General features: G+C 38.3%; 1 protein-coding gene across 1 annotated transcript in view; it reads left to right on the forward strand.

The window, feature by feature from the left end:
- The window catches only part of OTOF (otoferlin), a 165403-nt gene that overhangs the window by 75336 nt on the left and 74846 nt on the right, over positions 1 to 15221 (forward strand). The window lies entirely within an intron of this gene.

Genomic DNA, 15221 nt, shown 5'->3' on the forward strand with positions numbered 1-15221 from the left:
GGGACACCAGAAGCAGGAGGAGGATGCCAGTAGGATAAGGGTCAAGTCCTGCTCAGGACATTGAAGCCTTATCTGAGAATAGCAGGCCTAGCTTGGGATGTGAGGAAGGAGACATAAAACAAGCAAAAGCTGTGGGGAGGGAAGGTCTGATTTTGAGTTTATGTTGACCCTGTGTCTCACTGAATAATCTAGGCTCACTCATCAACCATCTTTGCTGTTTTCTTGGCTCCAAGACTTCATTCTTCCTCTCCATCTGCTACCACATTCTAAAAGTATTTCTGTTTCTTCTTGTGTGTACTTGTTTTGCCAGCTATGAAACCTTGTATGTATATATCTATGAAAGGAAAAACTACGTCTTGGGGAAAAGGGGGAAGAGTTGTGTGTGCTGTTCCCATGTTTGGGGTGACAATGGTATATACTGTGTGTCTTGGGGCATTCCCAATTGTTGCTTGTACTTTCATCTTTACTCAGTTCTACCTCATATTTCTCTGTGATTTCAGAATAAAATCGAAAGGGAAAGAGAAAAAACATCATATTTTATTATTCAGGTACACTACCCTTAACTTTCTAGCCCTACTTTTATTTCTCCATGAGGGAATACCACTTAGCATTTGTGGTTCCTTTATTACAACAACTGGGAGATGCTCATCACTTTCAGCTCTTTTTACTCAGGCCAAGTCTTTCCATGCCTAAGATTGTGCCCAAAAAGTTAGAGGGCAAGATGTCCTTCTGTGATCTTACCAGCCATTACTGCACTGAGACAAAAGAATATATGGAAAGTTCTGACCCTAATTACTGTTGACAGCAGCTATCCAATTAAACATAAGTCAGAAGCCTGGTTAATGTCCAACAGTTTAAAGACAAAATAAACTTTCGCTGTTAATGTAAATGTTAGCTACCTAATGATGACTTGGCCAGAGTTTGACCTTCAGCAAAAACATAAATACATGATATCTGGGAAGGTTCTTGCTAAAGCTGGATCTGAAGTGGAGAAAAAGGGAACGAGAATGAACCCCTCTTTCTTCCTCTTCCACTCCCCACTGTCTTTACTTCCCTTCTGTCAGAGCACAGAAACAATGTGGTGGCTATACCAAAACCTTTCTTTTCTGGATTGAAAGCCCAGGTCCCTAAAGACAAACTGGAACATCACCTTGTCTGAAACTGAGCATTTGAATAAAAGCCACCCAAAATTCCTTTCCTTAGCAGAGACTTCCTCTTTAGGGCTGTTGCTGAGCTCCCTGTCAGCTGAGCTCCTGTAGTAATGCATATTGAAAATGGCTTACATTGATCAGAGAGGTACATTAAGGAAGGACAGGGCTGATAAGGAATGGAAGTAGTAATTGATATAGTCCCAGGTCCACCATTAACTATACTACTTCCTTACATGGAAAACTGGGGTTACTGTAATCTGCTCCCTAGTGGTACATATGGGCAAAACTTAGCTCCCAAATCACCTGCAAGTCAGGAATAGTGAAGGGAGATGGGGAGATCAGACATAACCATTAAGGCAGACCCTTACTTGATATGTGATCCTGAGCATGTCACTTAATTTCTCTGTGCCTTTGTTCCCTTAGTTTAAGATAAAAAAGTTGGATTCCAGGGTGTCTAAAGCCCCTTACAGCTTTAAATCTATGATCTTAGGTGGAAGGATGTTCTAGCTGCCTCAGGAAGTCTTATCTCAGAGAAATACCATTAGATATTTCCCACTGATACTTCCAGGTTCTTAAGGGAGTATCATTAGGGAAGCTGAACCCCAATCCTCTTTCCTCTCCAACCCCATTTATCTGAATTATGTTGAGGTCAACTACCCCTTTACCTTCTATTTCCAAAGCTGCCCTGGTATAACCTGCCTCTCTGTTCCCCTAACAGAGATGACGCTATGTATAAAAACTGACTGTAAGTTTTTCATCTTTTCACATCAACCAACATAGAATGGAATGTGGAAGTGTGGAAGCTGAAAAAGGATTTAAGAGACAAGAGAGGTTCCTGGGAAGAGCTGGGCTTGGGGAACAATCATGTACAATGGTTCCAACTATTCTCTAATCTATATATTGATATATGACTGTGCTCGCGTGTGTTGGTGCACATATGCATACTCATCTCCTTGTTTCTTCCTGGTTCAGCAAAGGCAGAGAGAAGACCAAGGGAGGAAAAGATGGAGAACACAAGTAGGTGACCTTGGCTTCTGGCAGAACACATTGAGGACTACACTGTATAGCTCCTCTGATCACCAGGCACTGCCCTATGAGGAGGAACACTGTGGTTTAGACTAGGGTTTCCATATTGTGCTAGCTGATGAAGAGGACTTTCCTGGTCCTCTCACCTGAGATGGTTAATAAGCTGGCATATCCAGGCAGAAGAGTAATGGGGTAATGGCATACACACACACACACACACACACACACACACACACACATCTGGTGATACAGGTCAGGAAGGGGTGTTATGGTCAAGGACAATTCAGGACCTTGAGATGAAAATATCAAGTGCTAAAATAGACCAAAATGGCAAGGACATCTGTCTTCTATTCTTAGTTCTTTTATAAATGATCTCTTCTTTTTATGTGTCTTTCCCCTACATCCTTGACTTTCCCTTTGGATGAATGACTGTCATTGTAGAATATCACTCTAGATAATGGGTTAGATTTCTATTTGGTCCTAGAAAGCAGAGCTAAGAGCAAAGGGAAGGAGTTTCAGAATCTGGTTTAAATGCCTCCATGCATGCATGAATGAATGAATAAAAAAGTATTTTTAAGTATTTACCATGTGCCAGGAACTGTGTTGTGTTTGGCCAAAATACAACTGCTTGTACCAGTTCAAAACACGATAGGCCCTATTCTCATGGAACTTACTTCTTAATAAAGGGAAATAGTATAGGGTGTGATGGCCAGGAGAAGGGAATTTTGGTCTGTGCAATCATAACAGATGGTGAATAAAAGCATAGGTTAGCTAATCTCAATGTCTTTTCTAAGAGCATTGATGGCACCATTGATTGGATTATTATATTCCCAGAGCAAGGAATGGGGGGGAAAGGGTGGCAGCTTGAATGCAGGCAAAGTCTATATGATCAGTTCTTGGGGATGCAGTAGAAGAGATCAATGTTCAAGTATAGGTTGAATGAGATGATCACTAAAATCTCTTCTAACTTTTAAATTCTCTGGGTTATAAGTAATTAAAGAATGATATTCCTGGGAGTTAGAGAAGACCAACACACACACACACACACACACACACACACACACACCTCCTATAAGATAGAAATGTGGAGGAATAGACAGCTACTAGGACAATGAATCTGAGAAAATGAACTCTGGGTTCAGAAAAAGCTGTGGAAGAATGGGAAAAGTATGAGGAAGTTCCAGAGAAGCTATGCTTCTTTCTGCTCTGCTATCCATGACATATCAATTGTTAAGAAGAAAGGGGAGAAGTTAATTAAGATAGATAATAGGATAGAGAAAGAGAGAGAAGTTTCCCATGGGGAATATATATAGAGTTGGAGCTACAAAAGATAGAAAGAATTAATGAGTAGATCCTTACAAGCTCCTGCAGGCTTTCATAGAATCAAACCAGAATTTCCCAGGATAATAGGGATGTTCATATTTATATTTGGGTGCCTCTTCTTGATATAACTTTCAAGAACCTAAAGTCACCTCCCCACCTCTCCCCACAGAAGTCTTACCCTGATTCCTTTTTTTGTAGTGTGGAGATGATACTAAGTTCTCAAAACATATGCTAACAGGACTGAACTCTTTCCTACCAAGCAACAAAGGCTTCTAATTCAATCAATCAATCAGTTAGTCAATTAGCATTATTCCATGCTGGGTACCATGCTAAACGCTGGAAATTCACAAAGAAAAATTGAAGACAACTCCTGCTCTTAAGGAGTTTATATCCTAATGGTGGGGAGGAAACACATAGATAATTAAGTACATACATAATACATATACATACATACAAAGTAACCTTAGAAGGGAGAGTTACTTTCCTTTCCATCAGCAGCTGGGGAGACCAGGAATATCCTCCTGCAGAGATGGTTTTTGATATGAGACTCGAAGGAAGCCTTTTTTCCAGAGTTGGAAGAATATGGTATACAGAAATGTGAAGGAAGACAAATTCTTCCACATCTGAAGTTATTTCAAGGCAAACAATGACTGGCTATCTTTTTATCTTAAAAAAAAAATTTCCACAAAGGCTGAATAAAAGGAAGTCAGTTAACATCACAGGGTGGGAGACAGATTAGGCACAATTTCTCATCCAGTTTCACTCATTTCGTACTCCCTTAATTTCTCCCGTGCTTAGGGTTAACTCATTATTTTGAAATCTCCTCATCTTGCAAGATTTAATCAGCCTTGTTACTCACACCTCATGTGGTTTGTGTCTATGACTGGAGGGTATAGCCATAAACTCTTCCTGAGAAAGGGGACAGGACTAACATCCTCTTAGTCATCTCATTTCCCATCCCTCTGCACTTGTATTAGATTTCCATGACTTCTCCACTTTTCAAACCACCACCCTGCATTTCCCATCCACTCCTTTAATCTTTCTTTTGTGCATTGTCTTCTCCCATTTTGGGGGTAAGTTCCTTAAGGATAGGGACTATCTTTTCTTTTTTCATTTGTTTTCTCCAGCCCTTAGTACAGTCCCTGGTACAACATAGGTGTTTAATAAATGCTTATTGACTCTTGACACCTCCCCCCAAAAAAAGAACTTACTCACTCTAAGTCAGAGATTCTTAGTCCTTTTTACATCATAGAAACTTTTGGCAATCTAGTAAGACCCTATGGATCCCTTCTCAGAAAAAGAAATGTAAGATTTCAACTTACAATTGAAGGAAATGCTAAATTCATTTAGAGCCTAATGAAAATTAAGTGCAATTTTCCCCCTTTCAAGTACATGTAACCTTTGACATCTATCCACATATCCCTTAAGGGGCCAAAGTTTGTGGAACCCAGGTGAGAAACTGTTTTAAACTTTATGATAACCTAAGGTGTAAACACCAGGAACTCTTTCTTTGGAACTTCCTGCACATCAGTCATGGAATTTTGAGCTCAAAGGTACCTAATTAGAGTTTCCCATCAGCTTCCCTAGTGACCTTGAGACAATTAATTATTAATTAATCAAAAAGCATTTATTAAGTACCTACTCTGCCAGGCACTATGCTAGCACCTAGAGATAGGAAGACAAAAGTTGAAAACAGTCCCTGTCCACAGAAAGTCTACAGTCTAGTCAGTGAACATGACATGTATACATATAGTAACATATAGCTGCTAGATACAAAGTGATGGGAGGCTGAGTTAGGCTGTTTTCAGTAACTATTAGATTGGACTACCCTTGTTCAACCAAGATAAATAAATGGTATATCTCTTAGATCAGTGGTTCTCAAACTTTTGTTTTCAGTATCTTTATCCTATTAAAAATTAGTGAAGATCTCTCCAAAGCATTTTTGTTCATCTGGATTATATTTATAGATATTACCTTATTGGAAATAAAAACTATTTTTGAATTTGTAGACCCTCTAAAAGGGTCAGAGATCCCCAGGATTCTCTAGACCATACTTTGAGAACCACTGACTTAGATCATATCAAATTCAACTACATGAGCATTAATTAAGTACCCACTCTATACTGGGCACTGGGGATACAAAAACTAAAGTGAAGAAATCTTTTCCTATAAAGTCTTCTAAACTTGAAGTGCTTTTCTCTCTTTCAGCCTCTAACAATAGACAACCAGTAGCCAAGTTCTGTTGATTACACAGTGGATGGAAAGTCAAGAAAACTTGGGTTCAAATCATACCTCAGACACTTACTTGCTTTTAGAAAATTATAGAGACTCCTTAAGCTAGAGCTAGAAGGAAACTCAGAGGCTGTTCAAAGTCTTCCACCACTGGACTCCGGCCATACTTGAGTTTATTCAGAAGATTGAAATATGATCTAGTTGACTTTTCCAGACTTAATGTCACATTACAAGGCTTGATGTCAAGAAAAGCTTCTGAAAAATTAGACTTCTCCAAAAATAGGATGATTTCCCTCAAGGACACAATGAGTTCCCTATCATTAAAGTTATTTAAGCAAAGGCAGGATTCTTTTTGGAGCAGATGTAAAGCAAATTCTCATTCTGAGATGAGTTGTTTGGAGATATAGCTCTGAGATCCCTTGAAAGTCTGAAATCTGGGATCTTCTGAATTTGCATTCTAAATTGGCCTTTTTTTTTTTTTTAACCAACAAACCTGACTGTGAATGGCTCTATCCACCTCAAAGTCAAATGAGAAGGAAAAAAAATCAATGAAAATTCAAAAGGAGCTATTAATGATATATGTAAAATTACCTGCATCTGTGACTAGACAAGCAAAAGGATGGGCTCCACAAAGAAGTACTGGTGAAATACCAAAGCTTTGAAAAGTTGACTATGTTAAGAAATTAAGACAAAGTTAACAGTTGAAGCTGGTAAGTAGTGCGGTAAATAAAATGCCAGTCCTGGAATCAGGAAATCTCGAGTTTAAATCCATACTCACTAGCTTTCAAATCTTGAACAAATCATGGTTAACTGCTACATGCCTCAATTTTCTCATCTGTAAAATGAGGATAATAATAACAGAATAATAGCACCTACCTCCCAGGGTTTGTGAGGATCAAATGAAGTAATAATTGTAAAACATTTAGCACAGTTCCTGGAACATAGTAAGTATTATATAAACACTAGTTATATTATTAAAGTTGTATTCTTATCAATATGGCAGTTGTTTCCAAAGATGCAAATCACAACCCATCCACGTCTGTCATAGTTTCTAAAAAAATATAAATCACTTTATATGATACTATATGTGTGTGTGTATATATATATGTGTGTGTGTGTGTGTTACATGTAGGCATCTATAAATATACATATTTATATATACATATAGACAAACATATGTGTGTGTCTCCTTAAATAACCCAAATATGGACAGCTAGGTGGTACAGGGCATAGAGCTCCAGGGTTGAGTCAGGAAAACCTGAGTTCAAATCTAGTCTCTAACATTTACCAGCTGTGTGACTGTGGACAAATCATTTAATCCTGTTGGCCTCCATTTCCTCATCTGTAAAAATGAGCCTGAGAAGGAAAGGGTAAACCACTCTGGTATCTTTGTCAAGAAGACCTCAAATGGGGGTCACAAAAAGTTGGATATGATTCAAGCAACTGAACAACAAAGTCTAGATCCAAACCTAATCTACTCCCTTTCCCCTTTCTACCCAGACCTCCTCTCTCAAGTCTACAATAGCTCTCTGTTGTATCTTTCTCCTCACAAAGCCACCAGAATAATTCAGGTCAGGCCTCTTCCCTCCCATCTAGACAATTGAATCACCTTCCTTATTGATCTCCCTTTTTCCATTCTCTCTTCTGTCTAAAACGTATTCCATAGAACTGCTCAAATACTTGTTCAACTCATGTTTGACTCTACTCCTCAAGAATCTTCAATGGCTCCCTTCTTTGTTTGATGTGAAGACCGAGTTAGTACCCTGGATACCTTAGAATCAGCCGGAGTCAGGATAAGCAAAAGTCCTTGGTCTTTATTCTTGGTCTTTAGGGTTAGAAGTGAACAGGATGGACTCAGGATCTTCCTTTTCCACCTCCACCACCCAAGTGACTCTGACTTGTCTCACTCCACCCCCTAATACTTCCCAAATTCTCTGTATACACCAAAAGATTGAACCAGCACAGAATAGTGGGAAGGGCCATTTTCCAAGCATATGCTAATAGAGTTATTGGCTAATCGGTAATTAGCCTTAAATGCTCAGTTGTCCGACTTCAGTGCATCAACTCAGAGTTTCAGCCCTTTACAATTTGACATTTCAAACTCTCCACAATCTGATTAAAGCCTACCTTTCCAGTCTTATTTCATATTATCTTCTAACTCCAAGCTGTAGTCAAACCAGCCTAGTTGCCATTCCCATTATATAATGTTACATTTCCCAAATATGCTTTGTTCTAGATTTGTCCTCTGCCTGTAACCTCTCTCCTTACCTCTGCTGCTTGGAATCCCTAGCTCCATTCAAGGCTCAGCTCACAAGTTACTTTCTCCTCAAGATCCTTTCTGATACTCTTGAGTTATTAGGGCATTGCCCACATTTATCCTGTCCTCCCCTTTCCTTGCATTGATTCTGTATATATTTTGTGTTTATTTATCTATGTATATGTTATTATTTTCCCAGTAGAAAGCAAGCACCTTGAGAATACAAACTATTTTTTGACTTTGTATCACCAGTATGAAGGCAGCTAAATGGCCCAGTAGATAGAGCACTGGGGCTGAAGTAAGGAGGACCTGAATTTGAATTTGTCCTCAGATCCTGAATAAATCATTTAATGTCTCTTTGCCTTACTCTGCTGGAGAAGAAAATGGGAAACCACTTCAGTATCCTTGCCAAAAAACCCTATGTCCACTGAGTCAAGAAGACTCAGATGTAACTAAACAACAATAATAAATAATCCCCAGTATATCCCCAAAGCTAGAACAGTACTTTGGACAGAGTGAATATTTAAAACTTTGTAGAATTAAATTGCAGAATTGTTGACCCAAATTATTTAAGAATATATTCAACATATATGTATATATATATATAAATATATAAAATAATTAAATATTTAAAATTCTATACCACAGACTATGGAAATGAAAGCAAATACTAGATTATTAAAAGAAAATAATAGAATCAACAAACATTTTTCTTTTTTCTTTTTTTGAGACTGTCTCCCCATTTCTCCCAGATTGGAAATATATTAACTACACATAGCCCAATTCCTTTCTTGATGGTGTGGAAGCTTTTATTTGTTTTATTTCTGACTGAATCTGGAGCCTTTCCTTTGACAACCTACTTTAACACTTTCCCCCCAGAACTCCATTTTGCCATATTGGTGCTAGACATTGTGAATGCCTATAATCAATCAACTTTTAACCCTATTGATATATCTTAGCACTCTAAAGCTCTAGCAATCTACCAGCCTCAACATTCCCCAAGAATAAGAATTATATTCCCTATGCCCTCATAAATAACAACAAACATTATTTTGATTTTTTTTCCCTTCAGAGAAATACACATCTAAGTTATAATAGTTTTTACTTCCACAGTCCTTTACAATTTTTTTTGTTCTTTACAATTTTCAAGGTATTTTCACATATATTGTCTCATTCTTCATTAACATGTCTCTGAAGTAAAAGGGGCAGAGATTAAATTATGAATTTATTTGTTCATTTAATTTCATAGACCTGAAGGGTAAGGGGTAATTTATTGTCATCCCTTCTCTATTTACCATCCTCCCTCCCCATCCTGAGTAAGAGTTGCCTTATGAAATATGAATAAATTATCTTAAGTAATAGGTAGTTTCTGATCCCCTTGATGCCTTTTACAGGGGCCCTCAAACTTTTTAAATAGGGGGCCAGTTCACTGTCCCTCAGATTGTTGGAGGGCCAGACTATAGTAAAAACAAAAACTTTGTTTTGTAGGCCTTTAAATAAAGAAACTTCATAGCCCTGGGTGAGGAGGGGGATAATCGTCCTCAGCTGCTATATCTGGCCCGCGGGCAGTAGTTTGAGGACTTTTTAGATCAAATAAGAGTAGTAGAAGACCTATGAATAAATAATCTATTTATTCTGGAAAAACTCTCCTATGATCTCTATTTTTTATTTCTTGGTTTCCCTATTATTGAGTATCTCCACCACTAGGATCCAAATGAATGAAAAAGAAAAAAAAATCCCAATATCTTATTGGGATTTTTTAAAAAATCAAAACAGATTCAGAACAATTACATAAACATTAGTTCTAAATGTAACCATCTAGCACTCTAAAAATTCTAATACTCTGTCATCCTTTTAAAAATGCCATAGATCAAATAAACCTAAATTTCTAGAAACAGAGGGATTGGTAACAGCAGAAACCAAAGACCTGTTGGTAGGGACTGGCACTAAGATTGTATAGAAAGAAAAGTTTCTATAAGAGTGGATAAAATTACAAAGGACATAGGTAATAGATACGACTCAGATGTGACAAATACCCCTTATGTAAAATTAACACAAATCAGAGCCTGTTCTAAAATTTCTTTTTCCCCCTATACTTCTTTTCTAAAACTTCTTTTCATTTCCATACTTAAGAGAAAACCTGAATATTTTCAGGGCTTCAGATGGGCCTCAAAGGTATGCATTGGAATTATCTCAGAAACAAAGAAGGCTCATTTTAAACATTTCTGCTGGTAGAATTGACTACCAGGGGGAAAGAGCATAATCTAGTAATTGTGGTCGTAAAATTCAAATCCTCATTCATTTAGTTTGTTCCCATTTTTTTTTCTGAGATAATTGGGGTGAAGTGGCTTGCCCAGGGTCACACAGCCAGGAAGTATTGCGTGTCCGAGGCAAGGTTTGAACTCAGGTTCTCCTGACTTTAGGGCTGGTGCTCTGTCCACTACACCAACTAGCTGCTTCTGTTCCCAAATTCCAAAGATGAGAGTGCATAGACTTAGATGTGGAAGGGTCTTTAGACATTATCTGGCCCAAGCCCTTCATTTTACAGATGAAGAAACTAAGGCTCAGAATAGGGAAGTGACTTTCCCAATGTCAAACAGTTATGAAGTGAGAGGATTTGAAGGCAAATCTCTGAGTCCAGATGAAGAACTTCTTCCTCTGCTGTTGGGTGGTATGGCTACTGATCCTACAGGTGAGAGGAGATAGCAGTGTTTTTCCTTTATTGCACCCACCTCTATGGCACCAGCTCTCCTAAACTGTGATTCTAACAGCTGTACTAAAATCCTGCATTAGAGAACCTGATTAACTGTACTCACTGCTGACCTTCCCTCCCACTTGGAATCTGGCAGCAGCAAATACTGAGCACCCACCAGAGCCAGGCCAGCTATTCCCTTTGAAGTTGCCTGACTAGTTATCTATGTCTTAGCCTGGGCTCTGGTTATTTTCCACATCATTGCTATGTGGCTTTCTAGCTCGATATAGTTTCATACTAGAAAACTATAGCTGGAAGAAGAAATTGTGGTAGGGGTTGACAGACATGGAATGGAGAGTTGGGATATGTTAGTGCCTGCCTCTGTGTTGTACAACCCAGAGTGGTTGGATAGGAAATAGTCTTTCTCCTGAACCATTAAGGAAGATGTAATTCCCAGAATGAGACAAAAAGTGGTACAGTATCCAGACACAACAATGTATTCCCAGTGTCCCTGGTAATGAGGATTCCTTTGAGACCCTCAGGTTCCAGCAAATGCAGAAGAGTTGGCAAATCTAATTGCCATTCCATGTAATGAATTACATAATAATTGTTCTTGAATTTGTAGATTTATAGCTAGAAGCAATCTTGAAGTTAATTTGGTGCCCCCTCCTCCTTTTTACAGATGAGTAAAGACCCTGAGTAAAATGACTTGCTCAAGATTAAAGTGGTTGGCAGTCAGGCTCTAATTCAGTTTCCCTTTTTCTAAACTCAGCTCTTTCCACTGTACTCTATACATCTGTCTGTTGGAAACAAACACTTTTGAAAAACATGTCTCTCAGTTTTATGACTCCATTACCAATGATAAGTAGAGGTTAAATATAAATGTTTCTATGGGTATATCTGTCAAGAAAACTTATATGAGTCTGATATTTGCTAGCTCCCCATAGAGCTGAGTAGAAGATAGTCCAAAAAGCAGGGATCTCAAGGGCATTTTTAAAAAGAGGCCATTTAGTAGTTCAGGGCAGCCTGGAATTTCAACCATGTAATTCCTGTGTTTACTCCTTTCACTCCCCACCATTAACACTACTTCTGCTGGGCTAACCCAAGCTTCCACTAAAGATGGAGTTGTGGAATCCACCCTGGCTTCTTTCCAAATCCGGAGAGCCCAACGTGGCATAAGAGAAAGCCTGGCATAAGCAGGGCTTGAAATCCTGGTAGATCCATTTCCTGGAGGCAGTTATCTTCTCTCCCTATCAAAAAAGCTAATGTGAAATCATTATAAAAGATCATTCATTTTTACTAGACCCTACAGAGGCCAAGGCTAGTCCTTTGGACTTTCCAGGAACTAATCCAGTTGGGTGAGCTCCCAATCAAACCAGACTTATTTTTCAAACTAGGTAAATAGTATCTTAGCACAGTTTCAATACCTCTGTCAGTAGATGTATGCAAATCGTAGGTGTGCCTATCACAGCTAAAACCAAAGGTCTATTCAAGGGATAATTGCCAAAAAAAAAAAAAAAAAAAAAAAAATCCACAATTAGGATCATGTTTATGCTTTGGGGGGCAGCATAGCATAGTGGATAGAGCCAGAAAAGAGTTTGGATTTAAATTCCACCTCTGACACTTATTAGATGTATGGCCCTGGGCCTCAGTTTCCTTATCTTTAAAATGAAGAGTTTGAACTCAATGTTCAAGATCCCTTCTAAGTCTACATTTATGATCTTATGATTCATTCTCCACTACATCCATCTTCCTCTCTGAAATAAGATTTCTTTATTATATAGTTATTAGTAGAGAAAACAGATTTGATTTTCTAAGTCTTTAGATTTTCCACTGATCTTATATTTTCTTGAAAGGTATAACCCAATATGGGTTTTCACATAACAATGGGCCAAAAAAAAAGATATAGTATATTATTTAATCGAACAAATGTTCATTATAACAAAATGAAAAACACAACCCTAATTAGAATTTGTCAGTGGTTATTCTCCATTCATGGTCATTAACCAGGTTTGGGATGTATATTTCTTTGTCTTTAGACAGATACTTATCTATATAACTAGAAATAGATTCATGTGAGAAAGCTATGGAAGTTCTAAGAGACTGCATGCACAATAAGTCAGCAGAGTGATGTGGTAGCTAAAAGAAAGAAAGTAATCATATTTTGCATTTATAAAGACATAATGTTCAGAACAAGAAAGGGTAATAGTCCTGTAATATTCTGTTCTGACTTAAGCTAAAAAGAATAAACAAACCCCTATCTATGTGACTATTCCAAGAGCTTTAATATCTTTCCAGGTCATGAGCTCTTAGTACTCATAATTTCTTCAAAGGGAGAGACCATTTCTTGGCTATCTTTGCATCTGCCTCCACTTTATCTAACACAGTACTTTTAATATGGGTAGTGAACATAAAGTATCTAATGTTTCTACTTATTAGGAGGGCAGAAATCATTTTGCTTTTGCATTACTAAGAATCTCTTTCAAAAGGTATTGATGCTTCCATTAGATTTGAAAGATACTAGATCTTCAAATTTAAAGCAGATACTATTTAACTTTTTGAAGTGACAAGCCTATCTTCAAATGGATGGGATTTAGCATATAGGCTAGAAGTATACCCCTAACTACATTTGTGTGAGCTCAGGCGTGGAGACTTCCCCCTTTCTTATTAATGATCAGGACTATCAGGATAGGACCTCAACTTTTTGAGAGTTATAAACCTGTGCAATTAAATCAATATTTATTCAGTCAATCAACAAACATTTATTAACACTTTTAACATTTATAAACATTATAAACACTTAGAAAGTGAAAGTTTCCTTAGAGGTGGTATTTACTTCTCCCTGTAGAGAAAAAAAAAAAGTTTAAAAAGAACATCAAATCCAGCAGGTTTTGTGTTCCTGAACACAAAATCCTCCCTCTCACTAATTCTTTACTTCTTCATTTCCCAGGTGCCAAAATAGCTGTCCAGGGTCTCCTTCTTTAGGGCCATGTTCTCTAGTCTATACTAATGTCCCTTCCCCCATTAGGTCCATTTTAAATTTATTTATGATAGATATTTTCATGAGAGGGATGAGGGGATGGAGTAATTGACTCAGGGTCTGGTTCATTGTTCTGTGTAGAAAGGTTAACTTCCCTTAGTTTCCAAAGCTCTCTGCAAGAAAATAGAAGGAAGACACAGCACTTTGTACAAGCAAATACTTAATAAATGCTTTTTTTGGAGAATGAATGGATGGTGGATTGATTTATGTACTTATATCCCCAGGGGGCAGCAAAGTGGTATATACATATACATACATATATATATATGTATATATATACATGTATATATATATATATATGGTGATAGAATACCAGACCTGAATTCATGAAGATTTATTCAAATCTGTCCTCAGACATTTATTAGCTGTATGACCCTGGATAAATCACTTACCTCTGTTTGCCTCAGTTTCCTCATCTGTAAAATGAGTTGAAAAAGGAAATGACAAAACCACTCTATCATTTTTGTCAAGAAAACTCTAAATGGGGTCACAAAGAGTTGGACTAGATTAAAACAGCGACAACAAAAAAGCTCCCTGCTATAGGTTCCACTTACAAGGAAATTTTCTCTCCTGTTCCCTCATTCACCTTCCCATTCCTATTCCCACATGCATATATATACAAAACACACACACACACACACACACACACACACACCAATTATCCAACAAGGAAAGCATAGAATGGTGGAAATGGAACTCCATTGGATAGATAACAGAAAACTGCCTATTTGTCCCAAGAGAAGGTGAGCTCTATCTTATTGAGCAGGGTCCGTATGAATCATGTGCCTTTCCTCTTTGCTATCCCAAAATTCCTAACCGAGGATGTCTCCATGGGAGCCTGGCCAGGCAGCCTCCTAACCTATCCCTATTGAGAGACAAAATAGGGCCACACCCCCTCCAGGCTTATGGGAGTAAAGGAGAAGGGAGAATGGAGAATGGGAAGTGGAGGCAGCTCAGATATCCTTCTCATTCATTATTGATGGTGTAATGGAATATTGCACTTTGCCTCCCTACCTCCCATTCTTCCTCCTGGTGCCATGATCATAGATTCAGCTGCTAGCAAGAAGGGGACATCAGAACCTGAATCCCCCTTCATTTGGGGGGTGCAAAGCACAATCAAGCAGCAAAACAAGGTAAGAACCACCTAATCCCCTAGAGTTCCCATCCCAGGTTCCATCCCAGAATTGGTGAGGAGGGAAGGTACATTTGGGGAAGAAATCACTTCCTTCCCCAAAAGAAACTAAGGAGAAGTCTAGAGGCAACAGGATTAGAGAAAAGTGCATTTAACTAGACCTCCATGAGCCAAGGCTGACTGTGGACTGGATGTATGTTTTTCCTAGTTCCTCTATCTTGACCACTCTGTCATTCCAAGTGACTCTGCCATTTTCAATCCTGTTCTAGATTCTTCCTTCCTTTCTTTTCCTTCCAGTTGAGGGCTGCAGGGATGGGGGACAAAGGACACTAGTGACTCAGAACTCAGAAGAATGATGGGCCAAAGAA

Source organism: Sarcophilus harrisii, chromosome 2 (genome assembly GCF_902635505.1).
Source record: "Sarcophilus harrisii chromosome 2, mSarHar1.11, whole genome shotgun sequence".
Classification (NCBI taxonomy): domain Eukaryota; kingdom Metazoa; phylum Chordata; class Mammalia; order Dasyuromorphia; family Dasyuridae; genus Sarcophilus; species Sarcophilus harrisii.